General features: G+C 39.7%; 1 protein-coding gene across 1 annotated transcript in view; it reads left to right on the top strand.

Moving 5' to 3' along the window:
- COLEC10 (collectin subfamily member 10) overlaps positions 1-21,943 on the top strand; it is a 117,296-nt gene that overhangs the window by 26,870 nt on the left and 68,483 nt on the right. The gene's annotated exons all lie outside the window — the stretch shown is intronic.

Here is a 21,943-nt window from a genome sequence, read left to right on the forward strand (position 1 = left end):
TGAAATTTAACTGAGCCAACCAGAACATGTTCAACCAAACTATAACCACATCCACAGTAAGTGGCATACTTTTAGGGAAGTTCTAGACTCAAACAATACCTGATATATGAAGCACTCAAAAATGGTTAGCTGTCACTGTTATTTACAGGGAAACTAAGTGCGAAGAACCTTTCTGACCCTTGGGGAAATAATTTCTTCCAAATGAGATACTAGTCCAGCAATAATGCCCACCATCTATTCTAGCTCCTCCACTATGTAATCAAGGAAAACAACAACGATCCTAGGAATCCTGTATCACCTTTTCTAGTATCACAGACTGAAGTTCTTCAGTTTCAATCTTCTCCCTTTCCCCTCACAGCTGCCAAGAATTATCCTTGAGAGATCCCCGTGAATGAGTGGCAATCTCTCTGAGACTGATATTGTTTTCTAAGTATACCACCTTTATGCTGTTCTTTCCCACCCTACCCAGCCCAGGTCTCACTCTTGAACTCCATGCTGATATTCCCAATTATCTTTTGAATGTATACATCCAAATTTCCAAACCATTCTGCAAACTCTACATATCCCAAGTGAACTCTATGCAGCCAGTGCTTCACTGACACCAGTCAGCTTTTCCCTAGTCTATGTTTCTAACTTGTGTATGGCACTGTTAAGTCTCAAATTACTCATCTGGGAGTAATCATAGGTTCCGCTCTCTCCTATACCCTTCTTGCTCAACACAAACCCAGCCCATTGACTCTTCCTCCAAACAGCTTTCAAGTGAGCATTTCCTGTATATTTTTACTGCCCCGATTTTTACTATCATCATATCTCATCTCCTTGTGGAAAATAGTCTTATTTGTTGGTCTTTATATCACTGTACCAGCGTCTTTCATACTGCTTACAAACGTCATCATTCTAACAGGCAGGGGTGAGCATATTTTTTCCGTGCTCAAAATCCTTCAATTGTATCTGCTAACGAATGAAATCCAAAATAATTTTCATCACATAGAAGTATCCTTGGGATCAGGTCTCTGAGTGTCAAGCCTAATTTTGCTCAATCCTTTTTGCATTAGACTGCATCAGATACTTCTTTTATACCATGTCAAATCTTCTCAACTTTCACCTCTTACATCAGTCATGGTCATGTTATTATGAACAGTTCCATATAGAACTTGACTAGTTTCACCAAGGTACATTTCAAAATGCCTCACTTTGTCCTCAAGCCACATAGTTCTTCCTTCCCTAGGGCATATCTGAGGAAGCTTCTTAGTATCACACTTGTGTAGCTCAACAGTGGATGTTTACACGCATGGAGCCACCTTGACATGTGGGCAATAGAGGCCTGGACCAATGGTTCAGAGACATATTTTATAAATCTCTACTGCGTTATGCAGGTTTGAACACCTGTCACCTGTACCAATGGCCAACTCAACAATTCATATTTATATATTTTCTCTTCTTTTTTACTCCCTCTTTCCATAATTTTTGGCCCAAGAGATTACTTCCCAAATAAATTACCTTTATGTAAGCCTTTGACTGAGGTTCTGTTTTCAAAGAAATATGAAAAACTGTAATTACTAGAAGGGTTTGTATAAAATGGACTCCTGTGATGGGATTTAAAGCTGGATTACTCATAGATAAGAAAGAACTAAAACTCTGAATACTTGTAGGAAGTGGGTGATGATAATCTTTGGCATGCAAAGAAAATATTCCATATATATGTGTTAGCATACAGTATTTGTTTTTCTCTTTCTGACTTACTTCACTCTGTATGACAGACTCTAGGTCTATCCACCTCATTACAAATAGCTCAATTTCGTTTCTTTTTTTGGCTGAGTAATATTCCATTGTCTATATGTGCCACATCTTCTTAATCCATTCATCCGATGATGGACACTTAGGTTGCTTCCACGTCCTGGCTATTGTAAATAGAGCTGCAATGAACATTTTGGTACATGAAGGGACATAAACATTCAGCCCATAGCAGATAGTATAGGAGTGAGAGAATGAATTAAAATCATGTGCCTCAGGACCAGTTGCAGCAGCAGGAACTGGAGCTAGTTCCACTAGTGTACTTCTAATAACTGACTACTATTTTGAATGGGATTTTATGATGGATTGGACTAATGGAAGGCCAAAGTGGACCTGAGTAGTATAAGAGGTAGATGGTGCTGGAAGAGGATGATATTAGATATCTCTTGTGCACAACTTCAAATCCTCTTAGAGCAGTTATGAGACACATAAGTCTCCAACCCTCAGGCTCAAGCAACATGTTGCTTGTATCAGTGGCCAATTAGACAATGCAACCTTAAACTGGCTTATCTTCCTTTTCTGTTTCATTTTCCCTTGCCCATCACTTTTGCTTTGGGGGATCACTTTCTAAATACAGTATTTTCACTCAAGAATTTGTCTCGGGGGAACTCTTGCTAAGACATCTACTTTAAATAGTCTTCCTAAAATAAGTACAGTACTTAGCAAAGGGACTGATGCATGGTATGGACCCAGTAAATATTTATGTAATGAATACTGGTCTCTGGACATGCCATGCTCTTTCTGGATCTTTGCTCAGGAATTGATTTCTAACCCAAACACCTCCATCAGATTTATCACCTGTAAAACTCCTGCTCATTTTTCAAATCTCAGCTCATTTGCAACTCTACAATGTAAACTCTCTGAGTCCCTGTAGGAAACATAATGCAATTTGGTGACCAAACGATTTGATTTCTGGAAATACTGAAAGCGTACATTTCCTAGTCAGCACTGCATGTAGCTAGGACCATGTGGCTGAGTTCTCGCTAGGGACATGTGAGCAGAGGCGATCAGAGAGATTTACGACCCTAGCCATAAAATTTTATGCACGATTTTCCATTTTCTGTTTCTGACTATGCAGTTGTAAGTGAAGGATCAAAGATGACAAAACTATAAGTTGGAAGCAACCTGGTTCCTGGTTTATCACTTGGAAGGGAGTTGCCTAGAACTATCACCAAACCACATTAAACTTTACTTGAGTGAAACGTAAATTTGTGTCAAGCCCCTAAGATGTCAGTCTTTATTTCTACTTAAGTATACCCTACTACGCCATAACTAGTATATTCCAGGCAGACATAAAGAGTTTCTCTGTGTTCCTACTGGACTCTGATGTGTCTGTATTAAATAAGTAAATATCAGTTCTAATAATCTCATTTCATTTCCACTCATTTGACTGTAACCTTTTTGGATTCCCTAATGCTGGTACTACATTACATAGTTACTGATTGGATGGATGGAGAAGGGCGTATAGATTTACCTTGTAGGGTTCTAGGAGAAAAGTATTTGGAAATTATTTGGAGATATATTTTGATTGACTAGGAAAAAAAGTTACTAAAAATTTTAGCCTTGGAACAATGGGCTAAAAGGGCTGCTTGTAGAGGTGATGAGAAATTTATCACTGAGAGATTTACTTGGCCTGGAGTTTAGACCAGTTGTCCAAACTGTTCAACTTACTAGTGAATTAATTAAGTCCAGGGAAGTTAAAGGACTTTCCCAAAGCATGTTCTCAACAGAACTGGAAGTAAAATTGAATCTCTTATCTCTGATACCAATACACTAGTACATTAAAATTCAGAGTCTGAGCAACCAGAACATCAAATATGCAATAGATCTGAGTTCAAATCCTGACAATTTAATAATTATGTGTTTTTAGATTAATTACTTAATCTGTCTCAGGAAAGTTTTCTCATTTATAAAAATGGGATATTATATCTTCATAGATTTTCATGAGATTGTGTTAAATACTGAGCCTGGTACAAATTTGCAATTATTATTATCATATTTATTATAATTTTAATCATTACAAAAATATTATTCAAGTCTATTATTTACTTCACTGGTATGGTATTAAGTAAATTTCAGCTACATTATATGTCAGAGAATTTTTGGTAGCTAAATTGAGAATGTGAATCCTATGGAAAAATGCAGTTCAAGGCCCAAACCAATGAATTCTAAGGGAATTATGGAGCACGATAATTTTTTCAAACTGGGCACTCTCTGGGGAGATATTTTTATAAATGTGACTCCAGTCAGTTGCCAGCAGTGAGTGGAAGAGGTATGGGAAAGAGCGAACCTGGGAACTCACTGTGGAGCCAGAATGCCATTCCCCTTCTTAGCTTCCTAGTTTCCATTTTACTCTGAATTAGTATTCTTCATGATTCCCATGAAAATGAGCAATCTAGTAAATGTAAAATTATAGGGTCAGGGAAGGGCTAAATTGACTGAATCATTATCAAAAGAGTAATTTTTGTGTCATTAGGATTCAGCTTGTGCTTAAGTTTTGGGTCTATGATAGCTCGGAGGTTTGCAGTTGTTCAGGGAGGTGTTCCTAGAGAGTAGCCGTGGGATGGTCACTCCAGGAACCTGGCTGCTTGGGACGCTGGTGTGTGTCTCATGGGAGGCATTAAGACGTGTGTGTGATGATCTAGACTCTGACACACCTAGATAATAAATCCTGGCTGTGTCTCTTTATATCTTTGTGATCCTGAGAAAGTTAATTCAACCTTCTAAGACTCAGTTTCCTCATGTATAAAATAGGGATGATGATATCTGCCCCCATCAAATTGTGATGATTAAATATACGGCACCTAATAGGTACTCAAAAACAATTCCTTCCCTCCCTCCCTCCCTCCCTCCTTCCTTACTTTCCCTCCTTGCTTCCTTATTAAGCAAGAGTGAAAAGACATAGCCTCAATTAGTAAATCTAATTAGCAAATTCATTGAGCACTAACTTGGAATTCCTGAATACAAACACACACACTGTCCCATTTTCCTCCTTTGGGGCAGTGCCTTTCATACCCTGATATCTGCTGCTGTCAACACTGACCCATAAAATTCACCTTTGAGATTCATTTCAATAAAGCCCCACAGACACAGACAGGTGAGTGAGGGAGGAAGGGACCACTGGCTCAGAACCTGCTACGCAAATCCCTTCCCCTTAAGAACAGATTTTGTGGGAAGTTAGAATAAAGCCTATAGAAGTGACAGATTCAGGGGGCACAGCACAAGTGGGGATGTGGCTTTTATTTCCGTTCTGTTCCTTTGGGAAGCTGGGTAAATCACCTTTGAGCTGCTTATCTGTGGATTAAGGATTAAACTTACTTCAAGAAGACTGAAGACTGTGATTTGACTCTTGATGGTTGTAAAGCAGTTTAACAACTTACTCAGAAGTGAAGCAAAGAAAGCTTAGCTTTTTAATGCTGTCTTTATTAAAGTTAATAAAAAAAAACTCACCCTAGGGCACATAGTGTGTGCTAGGAAGTTATCTAATCCCCACAATTACTGTATGATATGGGCATACTATCATTCTACCTTTTACAAATGAAGAAACTGAGGCATAAAGAATCTAAGTAACATGTCCGAGGATGCATTACTAGGGAGCGGTAGAGTTGGAATCTGAATCCAGGAAATAGGTCTCCAGAGACTTTGAGCTTAACCATTGTGCTCTACTACAGAGTTTGGCAAGTGGGTTTAGCAACTCAATTAAAAGGCAACGCATCACAAGAAAATGTGTTGCATTTTTTGAGAAATTTTTATCGCATATCGAACCTCTAGTAAAGTCTTATCTGGCATGGCAGAGAGTAAAAGTTGCCAATTATTTCTCAAGGTGTTGGCCTTATAAAAAGAAAAGACTTTTCTTCATTTTATAGTTATATATTTCTCTTCTACCTATATAAATTCCATAGAAGAGAGGTCTTCTACATGAGGTATGAGAATCCCATGGGTGTGCACAGAGCAATCCATTGAGGTACAAAAAGAAATACTAGAGCATTTATTTATTTTATCTCATTTGTTCCACTGTTAGTGACTTTTAATAAGCAATATATTATTTATTATAGTAGTTCTACATAATTTATAAATTCATATTATACTCATTGGAGATTAATCCTCAATAATATCTTTTCTGATAAAGAAGAATATTACAACAAAGTTGGAGACCCTAGAATTTAGGAAACTAACCTTTAATGCTTTACTACAGTGAATCAGTTTACACTTTCACAGGATAATTTAAGCTGCATTCTAAAGAACCACTGGATTTATGGGCAATAACAAAGCTCCCAATATTTCTGAGGGATTCACCATAGCACAAAGTTTTGAGATTTCTACCATAAAATCTAATGCATAATAAACTCTCAAAGGATATAGTGGGAAGGAAAGGGGGGAGGAAGGGAGGGAGGAAAGGAGGAAGGAAGGAAAGAGAAAGGGAGGGAAGAAGGAGGAAGAGAGGGAAAGGTGACTTCTTCTTTACACAGTATTTTATCTTTAAGATTACAGATTTTGTAAACACTCTTGATCTTTTCCCCACAGCTAGGAAACTCTCTTGATAAGAAACACAGACTATCCTTGGGTTCATCCTATTGCAATGTTCATCTTAAACAGAACAAATCTGAGATTTGTTGAGAGTTGAGGGAAGCAGTCGCACACTGCTGAGGATATGGCACTTAGCAGACATGCAACAAATTTCTATTTAATGAATAAAAGTATGTCTCCTATTTATTGTGTGCTAAGCACGTAATGGGCACTGTTGCAAGGTTTACACATATTATTTCCTTTGAGCCTTACAGCATCATTAGGAATCAGGTTCTGTTAACCTCACTTTACAGATGAGAATATAGAGACCAGAGAGAGTAAGTAATTTGCCCAGGGTCACACAGCTAGTGGCAGATGCAAGATTCACACCGACATAATCTGGCTTCCAAACCCTTGCTCTGAAACCACTACATTACTACACAGGACCTCTCCCATCTCTTCCCTCTTTCACATTTTTAAACTTCTTTTCCCCTTTAAGGATACCTTTGAGTTTCATTTTAATATACTTATCCTGGATTTTGCAAGGTGGGGAGGAGGGGTAATGCCATGGGAGAATTCCCAGAATACTACGGAAAAATTAGTTAAAACCAATACCACGAGTATAATGAGGGACATTATCATGATCACCCACATCTTTTGTTGGTTTAACACTTCAGTTTTCAAAGTACTCTTATATATAATACTTTTATATTTAACATTTAACACTTTCAGAATAATTTCCCATTTCTGACAATGAAGGAATTTTTTTTTTTTTTTTTTTTTTTTTTTTTTTTGCGTTACGCAGGTCTCTCACCGTTGGGGCCTCTCCCGTTGCGGAGCACAGGCTCCGGACACGCAGGCTCAGCAGCCATGGCTTGCTGGCCTAGCCGCTCTGCGGCATGTGGGATCTTCCCGGACCGGGGCACGAACCCGTGTCCCCTGCATCAGCAGGCGGACTCTCAACCACTGTACCACCAGGGAAGCCCCAATGAAGGAATTTTTGATGTAAGGTTTAGCCACAGTCACAAAGCTAAGGCGTGAATGTGGATCATCTGATACTTGGTCTTGTGCCCTTTAAATAATTGATCCAACTGATACCCTTTGACAATGGGCAGTTTGGATGGATAACTGCTCTCAAAACTATACTAATAACAATTCCTTGCATTTGTAGAGAGCCAGATTAGCAAGTAGGGTCCATGCTAGCTTTGACTTATTGGTGGTGATCATCTGTGTTGAGAAGGATTCTGAGGCTGAAACTCAGCTCTGTCAAAATGAGTGCAGTGATTGATTTGTTGTGGCTTTCACAGGTACATAGGCAGTGATTGAGGGAAAACTTACAGCATATTCACTGAACCTCTTACTGAGATTTATACTTTGGAATTTGCTCTCTTATTTATTGCTTCTTCCAGATAGAGTTATCCCTTTGATGATTCTATAACACTATAGTCATACTTCTGTGATTTTATATTAATAACTGTATAAATATCTAATGATACTTTTCTCATTCTCACTCCTGAAATCAGAGACCTTGTGTATCTGGGCATTTCTTCAGCCTGACACAAATCCTGGCAGGTAGTAGGCCTCAATAAAGTTACTGAAAAATTTATGGCTGAAAATAATTTTGTGAGATGAGTATTATTAGCTATCTGTTTGAGACGGCTGAGAATTCTGTGAAAGCCATCTTGAGTTGATACAGAGTTAAGGAACTTTTCCTCTGGACTGTCTCTTAAGATGTAAGTGACTTACGTCATGACCACTGGGACTTCTCAAAGCCATTAGTATTCTAGGAGAGGACAGAAGAGTTCTGAAGTTGCTCCCTCTAACTGACCTACTGCACTTTGTTTGGAATTAAACTGCCTGTGTTTCCTGCAAACTTCATCAGTTCCCCACAAACATGAAAAGAAATCGTTTCCACCGAGCCGTCTTGCTAGGAGACCTTTACTAAAATTGTCCTGGAGAAGAAATTATTCTTCACCCCTGGGGTCACTTGGTAGCTAAAACAGACTTCTCCTTTTTCTTTTAATCTGTTCTACTTCACTGCCTCCTTTTTTGTGTGTTCTTGAAGGTATTGCCTTATTTACTTTGATGGTTTCTCAACTAATTGAATACAGCAGTGAGTTCTTTCTTCCTTGACTCTTTTGGATGTTTCTACTTCCCCAAGGGGACGGGTCCCCACCAGACAGCTTGACTTTGAGATACATGCTTATTGAAACTACTTTACAAGTTGTTATTTATGAGGCTGTTAAAAGTTTGCACATTTGGCTGAAACAGAGAACGGCTGGAGTGATACCAGCCTTGGCTTGTGGTGGTAGTATTCCTAATTTATAGAAAGGGAGAATCATCTCTAAAAACAAAAGGATGGATATATCCTGTGGCTCGATATTTAGGTCTCTGTGTATTGGGATCAGAAGGGTCCTGATATGATTTTTAAAAAAAACAACTAAGGAATTACTTGCATATGAAGATAAGAAGCACAAGCTAAGTCCAAATCAGGTAGAAACATTACTGAGGAGAAAGAAGTAATTGTCTCAGAACCGAATCCTTCCTTCTGACACAGAGATGACTTGTTTCTGGCCCCATAGTTACCAAATATTTTCTGATTCTTTAATACATGTGCCCATTTGTATATACATACACACCACCCACAGAAGAGTAGAATCTTCCATAACTGGTCATAATAGTATATATTTTGCCACTCTACTTCCTCCATCTTCATCTACTTAATCCATTTTATGAAACACTTTCAAAAACATTTTCTTCAAGATAAGGATTTTATTTGACAAGTTATAAAATTCTAAGAAAAGATTCTCACTGCCTTCTCCTTCTGCACACTGACTGGTACCCAACGAATCTCCAGGGCTCAGGATTTTCCAAGAGTCTATGTTTAGTATGCAGCATGTGTAATGAATCATAGTGTCCACCTGTAAGTGTCATAAACAGATGGTATAAATATGCTTGCATATTGTGACTCAAAACACATCTCCAGTTTTAGCTGGAGTTCAAACAATATTCGCAGTTCCAAGAAACCTGCGGCTTGCAACTTCCGGGTCAGTGGGCGGAGAATACCGGAAAAGGGAAAGCAAGTTCCCTGTCAGTACAGGCTGTCAGTGCAGTGAAGGGAGATAGTCAAGTGGGGGAGGAGTGACAGGAAAACCTGTTTTCCATTTGCTCTTGAAGCCATTCATTTTAAGGATTCCCAAGAAATTGGTCTTTGGAGCCTATGGGAATGGGTGGCATCACACATGCTCCTCCCTCGTCCTGGAAGGTCTTTCTCTCCTTTCCACCCACTCCTGTTTTTTGTTTTGTTTTTGTTTTTCCTCCCCTGTTTGTCTCTACTCTCACTCATCAGGTCTCAGCTTCAAAGCTTTTTCCTGAGGGAAGGGAGGTCTTCCCAACCCAAGGACATGCTCAGATGACACACAGGAGGGGTGTCCTCTAGGGCAGGGATTGTGCTGCCTCCTACATTGATGAGTGCCTGACACTGGGCACAGACAGTGCTTGGCATTTTTTTTTAACTTTTTATTTTGTATTGGAGTATAGTTGATTAACAATGTTGTTTAGTTTCAGATGTACAACAAAGTGATTCAGTTATACATATACATGTATCTATTCTTTTTCAAATTCTTTTCCCAATTAGGTTGTTACATAATACTGAGCAGAGTTCCCTGTGCTGTACAGTAGGTCCTTGTTGGTTTTCCATTTTAAATGTAGCAGTGTGTACACGTCGATCCCAAACTCCCTAACTATCCCTGCCTCCCACCCTTCCCCCCGGGGAACCATAAGTTCGTTCTCTAAGTGCTTGACATTTAATACATCCTGTTCGTTTGAAGGCCTAATCCAAGAAACAAGCAGTTAATAAAGCTTTGCAGCCCAGTTAAAATTTCAGTATGATGTTATCTGGCTTCTTAAAGAGTGATAAGAATTGACTTTTGAAGAAGAAAAAAGAAAGGAAGAAACAAAGAAAGAGAAAGGAAACTGATTCATCATTTATGCTGTGAGGTTTCATTCATTTCTCAGCATGTCTCCCTCACAATACCGAAATCAAGTATCCTGTCCTCTTCAAAGTCTTGTCTGACCTCCTCAGACAGGCAGTAGTCCTCTCTTCCATGATCACACAGAGCTCATTCCTAGCCTGGCTTCTTTGCCTCCTTTTATCCTGCCCTACTAGGTCACTAGCTACTTAAGGTTGTGAACTGGGTCTTTGGCTCTTCTGCCTCCTTCTACCTTTCCTAGGACCTAGCATATTGCTTAGCATAGAGTAAGCACTCACATTTGCTGAAATGATTAAATGTTGGTGCAAAAAATAGAACATCTATTCATTTAACCAACATTCAATAAATATTTATTGAGAACCCAACTGTTTACCAGGAACTGTTTTTGGTGCTTGGAATACATCAATTAAAAATTCCCTATTCAAATAAACATTTTAGAAGTTTTTAACTTTTCCAAAAGCTAGAGTAATGGTTTCCAGGTTTGTTTTGTAACTGTGTTTACCTAAGAGATGCACACAGATACCTAGTACAGGTTGCTAAATACTAGGTGTTAAATTCCAAGGTTCTGATTAACAGTTAAGCTTAATAGTATCTCTGCAGTTGTGGATGAACCTAGTACCCTGAAGCTGTGTATTCAATAAAGGCAATACAAAAAGGTAGCTGAGTTAGCAAATGATTTCTGTCCACCAGTTTCCCACGGGCACAAGTATAATGGTGAAGATTCTTTGCAGTTTTTCATTATAAGCATCCTAAAATGGCCTGAAGGTTAAAAGACTAGCAATCTTGAATCAGTTCCAAAAATTGTACTTAATTAAATTTTGGTTTTTTTAAAAGTGCCTAGTCCTTCTTGAGAAACTAAGCTTCTCTTTAGTATGCTTAAATCAAATTCACCTAGAAATATATTGTTTCTGTATGTTTGTTTTAAACTAGAATCATTAAAAATGCACAGAAATTTCATGCTGTGCAATCTTTATCTTTTCTAATGATGCTACTTCAGTTGTAGAGTGTTTAAACAACTAGAACTTGCTCATTACCAGTCATTTTGACATTGTGGATGATATATGGAATGTAGCAATTCATGTCAATTATTATCCACTGGCATACTTCATTTCTGAGCCAGTAAGCACAGATTTTAGGAGCAAACTTTCAGTGTTAATTGGAAAATCAATAAACTTCTGATGGAATGAATTTTGTACTTTCTATTTCCTTAATTTTACAAGCTGCCTCAATTTAAATCCATGGTGTTAGCCCCATTCATATTATTTTAGGGAAAGGCAGATGGTGACATTTTATTCTTCTATTCTGTCGAGGGGACATGTATTACATTATTTCCAGATTTATACTAACAGGACTTAAACTTTCTTAAAGGGCTTCACAGCACTGTAGACTTCATACACAGGTCCTCTCATTTGTCATAGAACTTTAGTCCCTGCAGATGAAGTACAGCAGCAATTATATCTAAGATAGGGACACTCTATAAGGAGTTTAGGGGCAGAGAATGAACGTCCTCTGCAGTCAAAGCATAGGGGCTGGCAGGAATTACTCCTGCTGGAGCCAGTAGAGGCTGAAGGCTTCCCTCTGGAGGGAAGTGGAATAGGCAGGGTTTCATCCTGGCTGAATCTGCATCTCAGGTCAAGGCCCTTAGAAATCCTATAAACTTATTAGCCACCATCACCATATGTTCCTGGAAAGACCCATCCTTAACAAGACTGTGAAATAATAAAGTTATTTTATGGTCCAGTTTCTCTTTCCAGATCCATCAACTGCAACATCGTGGAAATATTACTAGAGTTAAATTTTGACCCCAATTTTGAGCCTGGCTCTGTCATTTATCAGTGACATGACTTGGGGATATCAGTACACCTCCGTGAGACAATATGTTCCTCTGTACCATGCAGCCAACAGCACATAATCCACAGGTTTGCTGCAAAGATTACATAGGTTGACGTATGTAAAACAGCTTAGTCAACTGATCTATATTCTTGATCATCATTACCCATAAAGCTGCCTTTGGGACAAATATCGGCAAGGCTGTCTCATGGTATTGCAATCGTCTTGCTCAAATGCCAAGATTCCTCTCGCCTCTCTCCCAGCAACATCCAAATAGAATATCTTGATGTTTCAGAGTAAAATAAAAGCTGTTAACTGTCAGACGGTGATGGAATTGTCAAAAGTAAATTAGATCGGCCTCATAAATTGTTCTGTGACAATTTAAGCACTGGCCAGTTTTTTTTAAGGAGAGCAAATGAAAAACAAAGAAACTATCAGCATCCCCTTTCAGACAGGCAGGGCCCTCCCACAGTCAAGCATTTGTGCCCCTTAAACCTTTTATTTCCCATCTAAGTCTGTGCTGGATAAAATAGCAAAGATATAAAAATCTAGGTGAAATGTTAGCGTTATATAAAAACGATTTCAGCACTAAGCAGAAGAAATTTGCTTGAGGTGGGGAAGAGGTAGAAGAAGAGTTCATCATTCATGCAGCGTAATGACATTGGGAAAAGCAGCCCATTTTTTTCACATTCCCACATCCGATTTCTAAGGAAATCCTTTAGGCTCTTCTTTCAAAATAGATCTAGGGACTTCCCTGGTGGCGCAGTGGTTAACAGTCCACCTGCCAATGCAAGGGACACGGGTTTGAGCCCTGGTCTGGGAAGATCCCACATGCTGTGGAGCAACTAAGCCAGTGCGCCACAACTACTGAGCCTGCGATCTAGAGCCCTCGAGCCACAATTACTGAAGCCTGTGCACCTAGAGCCCGTGCTCCGCAACAAGAGAAGCCACTGCACTGTGAAGCCCGCGCACCGCAACGATGAGTAGCCCCTGCTCGCCACAACTAGAGAAAACCCGCGCAGCAGCGAAGACCCAACACAGCCAAAAATAAATAAATAAATAAATAGATTTATTTAAAAAAAAAAGATCTAGAAAGTGACAAAGTGAGAACTTCTTACCACCTCCTCTTCTTCCACCCTTGTATGAACTACAATCACCTATTGCCTGGATCTTTGCAGTAGCCTTCTAACCAGTCCTCCCCAGACTGTTCTCAACTCAGCAGTCAAAGTAATCTTTCTAAAATGTAAGAAGGGTCGTGACGTTCTTCTGTTAAAAAATCCTCCAGCGACTTACATCTCACTGAGTAAATGCCAAAATCCTGAAAATGCCAGGAGACCCTCCTTCTGTCTTTCTGGCATTGCCCCTTATTAGTCTCCCCTTGCTCACTCTGGATTCCTTGATCTTCCTCCTATTCAACAGGCACCTCCTGCTTGAGGACCTTTGCATTGGACACCTGATCATTAGCGGCAGCTACCGTCATCCGTGCTCGTCCCTCAGACACCCACCTGGTTGTACGTGCACCTGCTTCAAACCTTTCCCTAAATATTGCTGTCTGAATAAAGCTCACCCAACTACCCTATTTAAAACCACAAGCCACTTCTCTCTTCCCAATATTGCTGACTCCGCTGTGTTTTTTCTGTAGCACTAATCACCATGTAGTATGCCATGTATTTTACTTGCTTACTCTGTTTATTATTTATTGCCTGTCTTCCATCCATTTCCCCCAATATAAATTCCAAGAATGCAAGGATCTATATTTATTTGTTTCATTTATGTATCCCATTTGTAGAATGAATAATTGGATGATATTTCTGACCAGATATTTTTGAGGTTGGTATTTTTAAAGGAAACTTCAGAGAGAAGCAGAGAACTTGGTAGAGAGTACTTTTTAAATGTGGGATAAAAGTGACTGAGTTGTGGAAGGAGAAATGGTGCAATAGAATTTAATGAACAGAACTAAAACTGAGATTACTTATGTTCCAGAGAATGGTTTAAAATTCCCAGTTTCTAAACACGTTAAGTATTCAGCTTAGTTCTCCCTTTGTGATTTCTATGAAAATTGGAAAATATTCTGGTTTTAAATTTTAGTGATGTTGAAAGAATGGATAACATTTAGTGAAACAGAACAATGATGTTGTTTCTGTTAGAATGTATATCTCAATCATTACATCTTTCAGCAAAAGAAGCACCCCATTCTGTATTTATCTTTCAATCAATTTATTGGATGTAAAGACAATCTATGAAAGCTGCAATTACAAACCCTCACTTGAAATCAGAGAAATAGCTTTGTAAGAGGCAGAAGCAGGATTTTTTGTTGCTGTTTTTGTTTTAAGAGAGGCTGTGACAGTCCTGTACTCCAGCTGCTTTTGTCCAGAGCACACGGACACATATTCCTTCTGGGAGGTCTTGTTTGTCAGAAACATGCTAATGTGATAAGGGCTGGGAGGTGAAGAGTATACAGCACAGTTTAGATTTTAAATTTGTTTTGTTGTAAGAAAAAACTGTGACTTTTTCAGGCTTCTATTTCAAGAAAGTGTTTTAAACTTTGTGTTTCCATGCCTCTGGTTGGGTAGGGGACAAGTAGCTTTTGACAAAAGACAAAGTTGATGGTTACCTAGCATTTATTTCTTACCCATTCCTAGAATATTCTTTGGGACCTTTGGTCTCACTTTTTATGAAGAAAGGCTTCAAGAATTGGGAAAGGTGGAAGTGGAACAAATTAGGAAAAAACATACGCGCAGGCTCAGCGGCCATGGCTCACGGGCCTAGCCGCTCAGCGGCACATGGGATGTTCCTGGACAGGGGCACGAACCCGCGTCCCCTGCATCGGCAGGCGGACTCTCAACCACTGTGCCACCAGGGAAGCCCAGGAAAAAAACCTTTTTTAATATTTTTAGAGCTTTCCCAGAGATTGGGGGAGATGACATTTTACTTGTGGTCTTTAATAGTAGGACCCCTTGTAGGGCCTCGATTATGTGTGTGATCTCAAATGGGAATGGCCACATGGATGGTCTTGGGATGCTGGGCGCTGACTCTTAAGGCTCAGCCCTTCAGGTAGAATTGCCTCCTCCCCCCAACACACAAAACACACGTGGACACACATACACACACGCATACACAAATGTTCACACAGACACATCTATAATGAGGTGCCTTTTAAGGGTAGTGGGCAGAGTGACCTTCATTGAATACCTAGATGGCATGAAACCTTTACTGTTCTTGTATTACACTGAGGAGGAAGTGTCATATTGAAGCTTGGTTACATTTTCTTTTTTCAGAAACATGGAAGGTCAGAACAGGCCATCTGATTTACTGAAAGAGAATAATGTGAAATTTCTTGCTTCCAAGTTTTATAGAATAAAAGTTATACTTGTTAAAATGGTTCAAAAGGGAACCTGAGGGAGGTTTTTTAATTTATCAAGTTCTCACACTAGTCTTTTTTAAGCTACAAGAGGTCTGGGCAAGACCATTGACATGTCATCTCTCAACCCAGTTACAGTGAGCTGGGAGTTTACATGGATTATTATAACTAACAAAAAGACCCCACTTTCTATAAGATATTCATACAATTGAGGTAGCACGTATTTGCATCTGCGTAGCACCATACTTCAGAGCTCGGTCTCCAGCTCAAATCTACAGTGTCTGTTCCTTCCAGAATGTGGAAATTGACTGTGAGGTCATGCATTTTATCTTTGCTTTCCAAAGCTAAATGGAAAGAAAGTGATACTGAAATATCTAGCAATTCAATCCACTGAGTGGAACATCTGAAATATTCCAGTCCAACATTTGTTTTCAAATTTACCACAGAGATTATTTTTTAAAGTTTTAGCTGCTCTTGCCTCTCTTACATAATGCTCGGTACTGCAGTCTGCTGAGAATAAACAAGCACAAGCACCAGCATTTCAAACATGGGTTCTGTGCTCTGTGGGTTTGTGGGAAATACTTTCTGTGGTTAATTCCCCTGGGCCACCCACCCCTGTGGCCTTGGGTCAGGAACTTCTTACCTGAAACAGTTCCTGGTGTGCTTCATAGTGTAATGGTGGGGCAAGATGTTAGGGGAAACTTGGGCTTCCAAAAAATCGACAGTACGGACACCAAGCACAAAGTGACTAAGCACTCGGCTTGACCACATCACAGTGTGGGGTTTGAGGATTCACTTCTGGGAACCTCCAGTTCTTGAGAAAGGAGAAGATGTGGTGCAAATGAGTGTTCACAGAAGCTCAGATGTTTGCTTAAAATTTATGACAAACCGTATTACTCCAGGCTTCTTGTGCTTATGCAGCAGACATAGACCCAACTCAACCTTAACACATGAGCAATGTTAGAAAGCACCAAGACTCTATCCTGGCTCCTTTGAAAGCCAAGTTCCTTGACATCACAGTTTACAATCACTCCTCATCTTTACATTCTCTCATCATCTCATTTTCTCATCATCCCATTCTGTCTGTAACACAGCAGTATAATTTATGCTTACATTATGTCACGTCAACAGAACTCACTTGGATTGCTCAAACCATCCCATTGCCAGAGCCATTGGACGTTTATTAGTCCTTATCCCATTTAATCTTCCTTCAGTACTTGGCGTAGTTGACTAGTTCCTGTTTCTCGAAACCTTCTCCTCCCTTGATTTTGACAGTACCTGGTTCAACATCTTCTCAATTATCTTCTTTTCAAGTATAATTTTATTGAATGACTGTTCTGCATTATGAACTAATACAAAAAGTAGAAGTCATGATGAGTTGAGAATCATTTTTGCAGTCCTGGGCATTGCCCTAGGGTCTTTGACTTTGCAGAGCTATATAGAAAAGTGTTTAAAACCATGGCTATTATAACCAATCTATCTGAGTTCAAATGCTAGCCCTTTCATTTGGTGGCTGTTCAGAAGGGATTCCTCAGAGAGCAGACTCTGAGATGAAGATAGGTGTGTAGGATGTTAATTAAGGAGTGCTCTTGAGATCAACACTGTGGGGATTAAGGAGGGAAGCAGGATTGGGCAAAAAAAGAAGTAGAGCTATGTGGATTCTCATCAAAGCCAAACTTGTGTGAAGCTGGAATGGGCTTTCAGAGTTAAGTGAAGCTGGGGAGGGCCTTTGTAACCCTGTATCTATCAATCATTGGTTGCAGGCTGCCACTAGGAAGGGTATCATGACTTTGGGCAATATGGCTGTCTTCCCTTACTGGGGCTAGGAGCTGAGGACAGTCAGGTAGCAACATGGCCAGCCATTAGAGGAATATGTCCTGATCCTAAAGGGAGTCTGGGCAGAGCTTCACAGTCTGCATTACCATAGCTCTATATCCTTGGGGAAATTATTTAAATTCTCTGTGCCTCACTTTCTATAGCCATGGAATGGGAATAATGATAGTACCTACCACATGGGTTTGTTGTGATGGCTTAAAATGATATCTGACACATAGTAAGTGCCTGGTAAAATCAGTTATTATCTTAATTCCATAGCCACTCAAGACAGCTGCAGAAATAACCTTGTGCTACAGGGCTAAATTCAATAGATTGCCAAACCGTAAGCATGCCCACATTCAATCCATGCATTCTATTGATTCTTTGTTTTAAATATCTTTGTTACTCGTGACCTCTTCTCCAGCCCCAACCTCGCTACTTCTCTGGGTCAGATCCTTAGTTGCTGTTGTCGAGACTAATGTGTTTGCCTCCAATCTTTCTTCTTCCCAAATGATCCTTTATAGATAGCTAACGATCTTTTATACAAATTCAAACCCAACCATCATTTTCCTGCTTAAAATCCCATTTCCAGTAAGGCAGAGTACAAGTTTCTTAGCATATGGACAACCACATCATCTATTGCCACTCCCTTATATGTAGCTAATTTTCCAGCAACAGCTAATTTACTCTTTTTTTTTATTGAAGTATAGTTGATTTACAATATTGTGCTAATTACTTTGAAGTCATCAATCTCTTGCATAGCTCTGGGACCTTAACCGATTGTTTTGTGAGTTTAACTTCTCTCCACAGCTAAAATATCTTCTCTTCTATGAAGCTTTCTTCAACTCATATATGTGAGTGTAGAAATACACACAGACTTTCCTTTCTCTGCCGGTGGAAGAATTACTTTCTCTCTCCTCTGTTACCCTGCCTTCTCTATTCAGCCTGGATTAAAGTCCTTAACGTGTTGTCTCATAATGTCTTACGGTGAGCCCTGAGATTGGACAGTCCTAGGTTTAAATCCTAACTCAGCCTTTATTAGTTAAGTGACCTTGGACCAATTACACCCTTGATTTTCTCAGCTTACCTTGGAAGTTCCCTGTCAAGATTAAATGAGAAAATGTGTACAAAATGCACTAAGCATGTACTCAGTATTAACAGATACGAGTATTATCGTGGTTGCCTGCATGTCTCCTCCATTTAGTTATGAGCTCCTAAGAGGAGCTTTATCGTATCCGTCTTGGTTTCCTTGACATCTCGGAGAGTGTCTGGCACATTGAATGACTAATTGCTGGATACATGGTTAAGGAAAGGTTTGATACATATCATATATCATACTGAAATTGCACAGTAGTGTAAAGGACAGACTTTTGGAAAAAGTGAAATGTCAAGTGTATGACACAGAAACTTAAGGAGCTGTTATCTCTATTTTAAAATGAGAATGCTTCATAATCTTCTTTTTGAGAAAGTGAAAGATACTTCAAATGTTAATTCATATGTGGTCGTGTCATCTCAGGTAGAGAAACATTATTTTCCTTCCGCTGACAGGAATAAAAATCACAATGGCTAACTAATGGTAGTGTGGTATTTATTTATTCATTCATTCATTCAAAAATTATCTGAATGTTAACCATACTAGGTACAAGCAATTAAAAGATGAACAAAGACAAATCTCTGAGCCTCAATTTCTATCGCTAAGAGAGAGGGAATAATGGTAGTTACCTCATTGTGGTTGTTGGGAGAATCGAATAAGTCAGTACGTGTAATGAGCTTAGAGTGAGTCTTGGCACATAAACAGTACTTATTATCATATTGTTGTTCTGAAAATTTTTAAGAAACTGTAGTGCTTTCCATCAACAAATTACCATAAAGCTCTGAACATGTGAATGCATGCCTGTGGAACTAACCATATTTCATATCAAAGATAACGACTACCCTACCCCTCACCTACAATTTGGAGTTATTGTGTGAAAAAGTATTTATAATTATTCATCCTGTATTTTCTATGAAGATTTCAAAATTCCACTGATGACTCTGGGATGGAGGGATGGAAGTTGTGAGAGAGCATCACATCATGTTGGGTTCTAATCACCCCAGATGGAAACCATATTTAAAGGTCCAATGTATTCTTTGGAAGGAAAGACGTAGGGTGGTGCCAGTGTTACATCATATTCCAGACCAGATTAAAGGTTTCTGGAGTTGTGGTTGTGCACACCCTGTTTCATGGTTGTGAGAATCCACTCCACAACCAAGGGTACATGGAGCTTCCTCCAACATTCCATCTCTGAAATATGTGGACCAAATGAAATATCACGTGGCAATAACTGATTATCAGTCACGAGTCTAGATGGTTCTCATTCATTAAAACAAATCATTTGAGTACTCACTCCCTGCCAGGTATTAGGATAGACATGAGGGTACCAATAAGAAGAAAACACTTACCCTCTAGCCAGGAAAGTTCTAATTAGTGGAGGAAAGAGACAAGTAAAAAATTCCAAAACAGTACAGTAATAGAGGCATATAAAACTCACAGTAATGAGACCTGGGAAGTGAGAACAGGGCGCTGTTAGATACAGAGGAGGCTGCTTTCAGGGAGGTATAACCTGAGCTGAGTTTTGAAGGATATATAAAAGTTAATCATCAAACAAGATAGTGTAATGAGAAGAGCATTTTAATCAGAAGAAAAAATTAAGACCAGACATCTTGGTGTGTTTGGGAAACTACAAGTATTTCAACATGTTCTGGACATACAATTTGATGTGGAAATTGTTGGGAATTGAGGCTGAAGAGGGCTTTTTGTCTTGTATGTCTTGTCAAGGAATTTAGGCCTTATTCCGTGGACAGTTGGGGCCCCTGAATGATTTTGATTGACAAAACGGAAAAACAATCTTATTTTTTTGCTTTAGATGTTACCTTTGGCGGCAGTGTGGAAAATGGGGAGGGGGAAGTAATCGGAGATTCTTGCATAATTAAAGTCATAAATGATGAGAGTCAACATTTATGTGATTATGGTGAAAATGGAGAGAAGGGGTAGATTACACACAGATTACAGTGATAAAACTTAGAGGATTAGCTTGAAGTCACTGATTAGCTTGAAGCGTTGGATGAAAAAGTAGAAAAGTAGTTGAAAAAGATCACTGTATTTCTGACATAAGCATATCAGTTGGTGAATAGTGACGCTGATGACTGTCATGGAACATGTAGTTGAAGGAGATGGTAAATTACATGAAGGGCCAGACCATACAGAGGGCCTCCCCATTCCCCTGTGTCTTACTGAAAACACTTATCCTGGTTATTCAGAGTTCTTTCTCTTGATCATGTTAGAAGTTAATCCAGAAGAAGGGTAAATAGGAGGAAGAATTACGTATTATGTATATATTATGCTACACTTGACCTTAATTCAACTTACGATGACAATTGAGCATTCATAGAGGGTAAATGTAATTTTTAAATTTATTTATCTATTTATTTATGGCTGTGTTGGGTCTTCGTTTCTGTGCAAGGGCTTTCTCTAGTTGTGGCAAGTGGGGACCACTTTTCATCGCGGTGCGCGGACTTCTCACTATCGCGGCCTCTCTTGTTGCGGAGCACAGGCTCCAGACGCACAGGCTCAGTAATTGTGGCTCACGGGCCCAGTTGCTCTGCGGCACGTGGGATCTTCCCAGACCAGGGCTCGAACCTGTGTCGCCTGCATAGGCAGGCAGATTCTCAACCACTGCGCCACCAAGGAAGCCCTAAATGTAATTTTTAAAGCCCATATATATGACATCTTAGGGAATAAGACTTTGATTTGGAAAACACTGTATTAATAATGATGATGATGATGATGATGGTGATAACATATTAACTTGGCACTTACTGTGTATCAAGCACAGCATTAACCTGCAAGTACCATTAATCTTCCCATTTTACAGATGGGGAAATTTGAGACTTAGAGACTTTGGTCGCCCACTGTTAAGAAGTTAACCAGGGTTCAAAGTGAAGTCCTCCCATGTTGTGGAATGAGCAGAGGGTTGGAAATTCAGAAATTCGGTTTAGAGTCCTAGTTTAGCTATCTATTGGCAAGGCAACCATCATGTCACCCTTCGTCTGTAGAATATGCGTTGAGGGATGGGTTGCTAGGGTAGGGAGGAATTGGAAACGTTGAAATTTTTGAAGGCTCTGTAGCCCCTTCAACCTTTGCATTCTGTGGTTTTGACTGTATAGCGGAGTATTCACTCTGATAGTGACTCTGAGCTCAAAGGGATATGGTGACTGAGCCACACAATCTACTGAGAGGACAGGCACATCACCAAAAGGAAGGCATGCCATTGTCCAGTCAGTGTGGCTCTTGGTTTAGTTCATGCATTTTTTAAAGCTCTTCTCCAAGATCCTCATGGCTATGAAGTTTTCGGTTTGTTTGGTTTTGTTTTTTTTGCAATACGCGGGCCTCTCACTGTTGTGGCCCGTCCTGCCGTGGAGCACAGGCTCCGGACGCGCAGGCTCAGCGGCCACGGCTCACGGGCCTAGCCGCTCCGCAGCATGTGAGATCTTCCCGGACCGGGGCACGAACCCGCGTCCCCTGCATCGGCAGGCGGACTCTCAACCACTGCGCCACCAGGGAAGCCCATGGCTATGGTTTTGTACTCAGCCTAAGTATTGCCCT

The sequence above is a fragment of the Lagenorhynchus albirostris genome, chromosome 17 (assembly GCF_949774975.1).
Source record: "Lagenorhynchus albirostris chromosome 17, mLagAlb1.1, whole genome shotgun sequence".
NCBI lineage: Eukaryota > Metazoa > Chordata > Mammalia > Artiodactyla > Delphinidae > Lagenorhynchus > Lagenorhynchus albirostris.